The sequence below is a fragment of the Crocuta crocuta genome, unplaced genomic scaffold (genome assembly GCF_008692635.1).
Source record: "Crocuta crocuta isolate KB4526 unplaced genomic scaffold, BGI_CrCroc_1.0 scaffold30, whole genome shotgun sequence".
NCBI classification, from domain to species: domain Eukaryota; kingdom Metazoa; phylum Chordata; class Mammalia; order Carnivora; family Hyaenidae; genus Crocuta; species Crocuta crocuta.
In genome coordinates, this window is record NW_027528345.1 from 246,342 (window position 1) to 255,728 (window position 9,387).

A 9,387-nucleotide genomic window follows, 5' to 3' on the forward strand; every position below is an offset into this window, starting at 1 on the left:
AATAAAAATTGTATACAATAATTTTATATATTGGTACTATTGTGAATGGTATGGGTTTTACAGTTAACTTTCTAATTTCTGGTTATTAGAATATAAGAATATAATTGATTCTTATATATTAATCTTGTATCCAAATATCCTACTAAATTAATTTAAATTATTAATTCCAATAGATTATAGAATAGTTTAGATTTTCTGTGTATAAAATCATGACATCTGACAATAATTAGAGTTTACATCTTCTTTTGGTACTCTATGGTTTTCTTTTTTATAAAATTAATAGTGATGTCTGCTTTATCATTTTTAATACTGGTAATTTGTGTTTCTCTTTTTTCTGATGTCAGGTTGCTTGTGTGTGTGATTTTTTTCAATCAGCCCATTTTTTTCTTGATCTTTCTTACTACTTGTTCATCGGTCTGGCAAAATACCAACAATTTAGACCGATAATGTAAAAACAGTATAAGTAACAAAAGTAGAAGGAGGAAAGGGAGAAAAGGAATATGCTTGTATATCTGCTCGCATTTAATGTAAGAATCAAAAGGTATGGTGCTGGCAGAATAAATATTAGACATGTCAACATACTTAATAGTTAAAAAATATGAAGAAATAAAACATTATTAAACTTAAATTGGGTTGCGGCAGAGAGAGAGGAAAGCAAATTGTATTGTTCCTCATAGTGAAACAACAAATAAATAATGAAAGATATTACAGAAAAGCATAAAGATAGTTACTAGAAAACTTATGTTTTCTTAAGTATTATATAATTTAATAAAAAAGAAAACAAAGATCACATGCCTCATTTATTATGTCTTTATTTTTTCAACAAATTTATGTTGAATAATTTTTGTGTGTGTCAGGCAAATTTCCAGGCTCTGAAGTATATGAGAAAAAGATGCATATCTTCTATCGGGGGAGAAAAGAATACAGAATGTACATAGCAAGCAAGCTATTATCCTGGGTAAAGGAAAAGGATAGGTATTGCCAATAAAAGAAAAAATAGAAAAGAATAGATGGATAGTGTATTCAGGGAATAGAGAGGGTTACAATTTAAAAGGCTACTCTTCAGGTGCTCCTGGCTGGCTCAGTTAACAGAGCAATAAACTCTTGATCTGAGTCATGACTTGGAGCACTACATTTGGTGTGGAGTTTACTTAAAAAAAAAAAAAAAGTATGCTTCATCGAATAAGGGACATTTCTTCCAAGATTCAACAGCAGGGAGGGAGTTAGCATATACAGACCATGGTCCATGAAGAAGTCTCCCATTGGCTAGCGCATACCCAGTCTCTATTGAAGAGCCTAAGTAACATCATTTTGAAATTAAGACCTCCATTAAGAGCAACCTCGGGCTGCACGTAGCCCCAGTTCCTCAGATTGCTCAAGGCTAAAGCCATCCTCGGACTGCCCTCAGATCAGCTAATCAAAAAAAAAAAAAAACATTCCTGTGGTCTGAGTCAAGGCTGGGAACTGTAGACAGTTACTTTATACGAACTAGCCCATTTCTCACCGCTTGCCTGAACCCCACATGGGCCCTTTGAACTCACCTCATAATTGGTCATTTTCAAAGGATTCTCCAAAGTCATGATTGGGTCCCACCAAAAGTAATGAACACATCACAGATACTGAATGGTCAAAGCTGTTACCGTGGGTGCTGTACAATTGTAATTAGTGCCTATGTGATGATGCTATACGTACTGTAACACCCCCACCCCTTACTCTTTAAAAACCCTGTTCGCTATTGCTCTTGGCTTCACCTTGCTGCCACTACACCGGGAGGCGGGGGAGCCCCTGCTCGAGCTTGTAATAAAGACCCTTTTGTATTTGTATCGGTGCCAGCTCTTTGGAGGTCTCTGGGACTCGCGATCCGGGCACAACATTTGGTGCATTGGCCGGGAATCCTAGGACCCCAAGGATCCCCAAACCGAAGGGCCAAACGGCTGGTAAGAACCTAATTGTCTCTGCTTGTCTGGTCTGTCTCTTTCATGTTCTGGTCCCAGGACATATCGGTATCGGGAAGTGGTCAATAACGCCAAAGTTGATGCGCTGGAGGCCAAGACCACGGGGGGTCTGGGAGATGTTCCAGGCCCCCGGCGGAGGGGACGGAGTGCCCCTAATCTTGGCGGAACTCGGTAAAGCAGAGGGGATGGAGTGCCCCTAACTTTGGAAGAACTCAGTAAAAGACGGAGCAGATCGCTACCGTGAACCGGCGTGAGGCCGGCGTCTTATTTTTCTGTTGGCTAGCCTTCTGTGTGTGTGTGTGTGTGTGTGTGTGTGTGTGTGTGTGTGTGTGTGTGTCTGTGCGCGGCGAAGTTTGTTATCTGTCTGTGTGTGTGTGTGTCTGTGCACCACAAACTTTGTTAGCTGTCTGTGTGTGTGTGTGTCTATGCGCAGCGAATTTTGTTATCTGTCTCTCTGTGTGTGTCTGTGGCTGTCAGTTGTGTCTGTTGGACTTTTATTACTGGGCGACTGAGACTAATGAAATGGGACAGACACCCTCTAAACCCCCAGACCTGTTGCTCACTCACTTCAAGGATATCAGAGCTCGAGCACACAATCTCTCCATGAAAGTTAAAAAGAGAAAATTTCAGACTCTTTGCAGCAAGTAGAACAGCAGGTCTCGGCCCCGCATGGGCCACCCGGACCAGGTTCCGTATATCGTTGTCTGGGCCGACTTACTGGCTGACCCCCCTCCATGGCTTAAACATTTCTTTACCTCCCCAGGTGCCGCCTTCCTCTGCAGCGGCCCCTGTTTTAGTTACTTCTGAGAAACGGGCGCGACCCCGGAAGGACCCGACTCCGCTGTGTCCCATTTTCTGTTCTCAGGAGCCTGTTGCCAAGTTTCCGCTCTGCATTCGTAAGTGACCTTCTGCTTGGACACAGTCTTGTGTGTGCACATAGGCTGTCTTGACCTTGTGTTTGCTACTTCATCAGCACCCTGACTCGTTTACAAGCTTAGGATGTTCCGGCTGAGAATGCATCCTGCGATGGGGGACGGTCAGCCTGGGACAGGCCCTTCATTGTCAGCCTGGGACAGGGCATTCGTTTCCCCCTTTTTTATTTCTTTAAGATAACAGAGCGCATAAACACTTTGTTGCTTTTTCATTGCTCGGAGTTTCTGTCTCCAGCAGCACAAGACTGGCGAGATATCACAGCCAGCGTTGCCAAAAATAAAATGAAAGGGGTAAGTTTCTGGCCTGAATGTTGAATAATCAGTTCAGCTTCTTGTGTCATCCTTTTCAGCTGTCCCCAGGTGGGTGGTGTTGCCATCTGTGTCCCGGTTGTAAAGCTCCGGCTCTGGCGATCCAACTGATGGAACTCCTTCAGCATCTCGTTGAAGCGTTGTCTCTTTGCCATGCCTCGGCTTTATCCAGAGGGATGGTATCCAACACTTTGCAGTATCTTGAGCAGACATACCCCTGGACAAGGAGCTGGTGCGGCGTGACCCCGGGAGGACCCGACTCCACTGTCTTCCTCCTGAAGGCCATGGGCCCCCCTGATGCCCAAGGCAATCACCACTATTTGCCATTTGCCACTAGTGATCTCTGTAGTTGGAGATCTCAGAATACTCCCTTTTCTGAAAATCCTAGATCCCTTATTAATTTGTTAGAAACTGTCCTGTTTACTCATCAGCCCATCTGGGATGATTGTCAGCAATTATTGCAGGCTCTCTTCACCACTGAGGAACGAGAACGCATCCAGAGTGAGGCCAGGAAATTAGTTCCTGGCCCCACTGGGGTCCCCACAACAGACCAGGTGCATATTGACCCTGGGTTTCCCCTGGCACGGCTAAATTGGGACTACAACTCGGCTGAAGGTAGGGAGAGTCTCTTAGTCTACCGCCAGACTCTATTGGCAGGTCTCAAGGCTGCGGCCCGCAAGCCTACATTGTCAGTCAGAGACCAGAGGAAAGCCCCGCAGCACTCCTTAAGGGTATAATAGAGACATTCTGCCCGTGCACCCCTATGGATCCTGAGGCTCAGGCAAACTTAACCTGCGGTGGCCATGGCTTTTATCAATCAGTCTGCCCCCGACATTCAGAGAAAACTTCAGAAACTAGAATGTCTTGGAGAAACAAAGCCTCCAAGATCTAGTGGTCATGGCAGAGAAGGTATACAGAGGACAAGCAGGTAAGAGCTGAAAAGAGACAAAACCAGGGTTTAGCCAAGATCCTACTCGTGCAACTGCGGAACTGGAGGACTGGAAAAGATGCCTCAGGCAGTTGGCTTCAGGAAAAGAAGGTAAGGAGAACTCCCAGGGGCTCGGAGGGTGCCCCCGTGTAGGCAGAAATGAAACGATGCTCAGCATCCCTCCTCATCAGGGAAATACAAATCAAAACCACACTGAGATACCACCTCACGCCAGTCAGAGTGGCTAAAATGAGCAAATCAGAGAACTCTAGATGCTGGCGAGGATGTGGAGAAACGGGCACCCTCCTACACTGTTGGTGGGAATGTAAACTGGTACAGCCCCTCTGGAAAACAGTGTGGAGGTTCCTCAGGAAACTAACAATAGAACTCCCCTATGACCCAGCAATAGCACTGCTAGGAATTTACCCAAGGGATACAGAAATGCTGAGGCATAGGAGCACATGTACCCCAATGTTCATAGCAGCACTCTCCACAATAGCTAAAACATGGAAAGAGCCTAAGTGTCCATCAACAGATGAATGGATCAAGAAGATGTGGTTTATCTATACCATGGAATACTACATGGCAATGAGAAACAATGAAATCTGGCCATGTGTAGCAACATGGATGGACCTTGAGGGTGTTATGCTGAGCGAAATAAGTCAGGCAGAGAAGGACAAATATCATATGTTTGCACGTATAGGAGGATTAGGAGGAACTTGACGGAGGAACAAGGGGGAGAAGAAGGGCGGAAATGGTGGGGGAAAGGGAGAGAGGCAAACCATGAGAGACTCTTGAATGCTGACAAAAACTGAGGACTGATGGATGTGGGGAGGTAGGCGGGATGGGCATGGAGGAGAGCACTTGTGGGGATGAGCACTGGGTGTTATGTGGAAACTAATTTGATAATAAACTATTTGTAAAAAATAGTTTGCCTACTGCAAAGAAAAAGAACATTGGGCCAAAAAAAATGCCCCCAAAATAAGTTTAAAACTCCCATTCTAGTAATGGGAGATGACAGTGACTAGGGGAGACAGGGTTCGGCACCCTTCCTCAAACCCAGGGTAACCCTAAAAATGGAGGGGAAGTCCACCTAGTGGACACTGGGGGCTCAACATTCTGTGCTCCTACAACCTGCTGGCCCCTGGGCAAACAAGACATCCTGGGTCCAGGAAGCCACAGGGATGAAGCAGTATCCATGGACTACCCGAAGAACGGTGGACCTTGGTGTGGGCCGGGTACCCCACTCCTTTATGGTCATCCCAGACTGCCCCTACCCCTTGCTAGGCCGCGATCTGCTGACCAAGCTGGAAACTCAGATTCATTTTTCAGCCGAAGGTACTAGGGTATTAGACCAGGCTGGGCAGCCAATACATGTGCTCACTTTAGGGCTGGCGGATGAACATCGCCTGCATGAGACACCACTGACACCAGATGCAGGGATTCAACCTTGTCTCCAGCAATTCCCGTCAACGAGGGCTAAGACGTTGGCAAGGGGGGCCGGCTGTGGTGCGGGCGCCCCTCAGTACTCCTGGGAGGCCTAGGTGGCCTTCTTGTTGCCCATGGGCGCCTTCGGCCCCACGGTGGCGCTGTTCTTCTTGGGTGGCAGCACGGCCTGGATGTTGGGCAGGATGCCTCCCCGGGCGATTGTCACGCCGCCCAGCAGCTTGTTGAGCTTGTCGTTGCGGATGGCCAGCTGTGGGATTTCCGCAGTGAAGTGCTCGAGCATGGCCGCCAGGTGCACCTGCTCGGTGTAGTGGCCCTTGATGAAAAGGGAAGCCTACCAAGGGGCTGAAGAACCACTGCCCACCGAGCGTTCCCAGCCAAACATGAGACTGCCCAGATCGTGGCCAAAAAAATTCCTAAAAGACATCTTCATAAGGTATGACTTTCCTCAGATGATAGGGTCAGACAACAGACCTGCATCTGTGTCCAAGGTCAGCCAGAATTTAGCCACAGCCCTGGGGATTAATTGGAAATTACATTGTGCATACAGACCCCAGAGTTCAGAACAGATAGAAGAAAGGAATAAAACCCTAAAAGAGACCTTAATTAAATTGACCTTGGAGACTGGCGGAAAACTGGGTGGCCCTCCTGCCCTTTGCACTCTATAAGGTGTGCAACTCCCCCGACCAGAGAGATTAACTCCTTTTGAAAACATGTCTGGCCGAAATTGCATGCCCTCTATCCAAATAGAATGCATGGTTACGAAACATAGGTTTGAGTTTTCAGCTTCCTATTGCAGAAAAAGTAAGACTATTTGGACCTTTTAAAAGATGGTTTAAAAATTCTAATGTAAACACCTCTCAATTGGTTACTAAGTCCTCAATTGGAGACTAAGTTTTCCTAAGTTAAAATTCTGCTAAGTGTACTTAAAACTAATGGAAAACAATCTTGTACGTAGTAAACTGAGAGATACATAAAAAAAAGATATAAGAAATAGAAATACATTTTTGTTAAGAGTAAAAGAAAATAATTTTGTCTTAAATAAGACTGGTTGTTTAGAAAAAAATGGTTTTGGGACAAAATTTAAAGGCAAAGGAAAATATAGAAGGTCCGTGAAGGGAAACTTTTGAAAAATATTCTATGTGTGCTCAGGATAAATTAAAGTTGAGATAAATAGAATTTGAAAAGTACACTGATATAAAGTTAAAAGTCTACTTTTCTCTCTGGTCAAAACACAAAAGTTTTCTTGGATTGTAAATCTGCTCTTAATAAGACAATGTAAACAAAGGTTTTTCTCCTTTTACTGTCAAGAAACATAATTAAAACTTCTCAGTGTTAAAGGAGCTAGGATTTTCTGCATTCGCCTTTAAAATCTTTTATTGCAACTTTAGTTAAATTTTTAAAAAAGGTTTTAAGATTTTTAATGATCTGAAATCCTATTTAGGATACACTTTATAACTTCCTAAGGTTTTAACAAACTTCCCAGGATTTAAATAATAAAAAAAGGTCGTTTGGCCAATTAGGCCCTTTTATTTGAGATGCTAAGTTACTTGGAAAAACACTATGTACAACAGTAAACCTTAGGTTGTATTGCATGGGTAAATGCTATAACTGCCCAAATATATATGCAAATCCTAAAGTTTTACTGTTTTGACATAATATTCTGATTACTTAAAATATTATATGTCACAAAAATAACTGAATTTCTTTGTCAATTGCATCATACTGAACTCTCATCAAATCTTTAACAATGTCCATCTGAGATTTTGTCATTTAAATAGATTGCTTGCCTTCATACAAGAACATCTGGGGGCAATACAACTCATAGTACTTAGGTTCCAGTACCACCACCCTAATGATTGGGACCTGATAGAAGACCCATGATTGGGCCTTCAAATACACAAGAGAAGGGGGGAAAGAAGAGCCTAAGTAATGTCATTTTGAAATTAAGGCCTCCATTAAGAGCATGCACGTAGCCCCAGGTCCTCAGGTTGCTCAAGGCTAAAGCCATCCTCGGACCGCCCTCAGATCAGCTAAACAAAAAAAAAAACCCATTCCTGTGGTCTGAGTCAAGGCTGGGAACCGTAGACAGTTACTTTATACAAACTAGCCCATTTCTCACCGCTTGCCTGAACCCCACGTGCTGTACAATTATGATTGGTGCTTATGTGATGATGCTATACGTACAACGTATAACACCCCCGTCCCTGACCCCATAAAAATCCTGCTCGCTATTGTTCAGGGCTTCACCTTGCTGCCACTACACCGGTAGGCGGGTGAGCCCCTGCTCGAGCTTGTAATAAAGACCCTTTTGTACTTGCATCGGTGTCGGCTCCTTGGGGGTCTCTGGGGACTCGCGAATTGGGCACAACACCGGGTGTGTGGGAATGATGGAATGCAGATTTGTGGAAAGTCAGCCTGAGGAGGACCAGAAAGAACACACACACACACACACACACACACACAGACTAGGCGCCCATGTTTGCAGCAAACAGGGAAGTGATCCAAATGTGAGAAATTCCATGGGGCTGGCGATACAGGAAAGGCAGTGAGTTAGAACCCAGACAAGTGTTCATGTGCCTGATACACACAGATACTGAAGTTCAAGTTAAGGTAGGGAGTCTGATACCGAGCAAGCCAGCAGAACCTAAAGCTGATGACATTAAACCTTCCTTTTTTCTCTACCATCAGCCAAATTGTTGCCTTCTGCTAAAGCTGGAATGGATTCCAGGACATCGTAAGTCCAGGGTCTGTTGTAACCTTGTAAATAAGAGAGTAGAGCTTAGACACAGAATCAGCAGAGTCCCCCAGCACATTTTAAAATTTGGACTTTCCTGGGGGCTTTTTTTTTTCCACTCAGGTTTTTAACAAATTGAGGAATAAAGCAAACAGTGAATGGGAAATTGAAGCATAATCTTGGTAAAGACCAAATTGGAAGACATAACTTATCATGATATCCAAATGTCCTTCTTAACACCAAACCTCAGAATTTCACAGACTTCCTCACCGAAGCCAGCTTCCCAACTACTACCTCAAAGACAGACCCTGGCCATCTAAACGACAGAGCAAATATTCCATGTGAGCATTTTACTTCCTGTGAGCAATTTACACTCCAAAGGAAAGCAGCTAAGGCGGAACTAAATTTGTTGCCATTCTCTCGGTTCTCCTAACAACAGACCTTTGTATCTGTTGCCTCTTTTGTTTGGTAATTCTCTGTCCCTCCTTCCCTGAGGCTCAAAATGTAACTACTGGCTCTTTAAAATCTCCTCAGAAATTCTTTTATTGTATTCCCCAAATTGGGTAATGCGCTCACTCTTCCGGCTCTCACAGCACCTATATTTATCTTTCTCATTATACAGTAAAACCTTGGATTGTGAGTAACTCATTCTGCAAATGTTCCACTAGATGAGTAAACATTTCTAATAAATTTTAACTTGATAAAGGAACGATGTTTTGTGACATGAGTACTACATGACGCCAAATGTCACATGATCACAACTGAGCCAATGGTTCTTGAAATTCACCTTGATATACAAGTGCGTTGGATTACAAGCATGTTTCTGGAACAAATTAGGCTCACAAACCAAGTTGTACTGCACTTCTATTTCATTGTAATTGACTGATTACTTGTCCATTTCTATCATACCTCTATAAGCTTCCAGATGGCTAAGACAGTGTCTTATTAGCCAAAACCAGGCTTATGGCACATAATAAAAGATCACTATATAGTGATTGAATAAATATCTGATATCAACTACTTTTATACCATTTTACTCTCATACCCCACATCCAACTTGATCTCATTTATATCCTTGAT

At 43.7% G+C, this 9,387-nt stretch overlaps 1 pseudogene; it reads left to right on the forward strand.

Annotated features, from left to right (window-relative positions):
• The first annotated feature begins 3,372 nt into the window (after positions 1–3,372).
• LOC144222835 (uncharacterized) lies at positions 3,373–5,668 on the forward strand (annotated as a pseudogene).
• Positions 5,669–9,387: the final 3,719 nt, after the last annotated feature.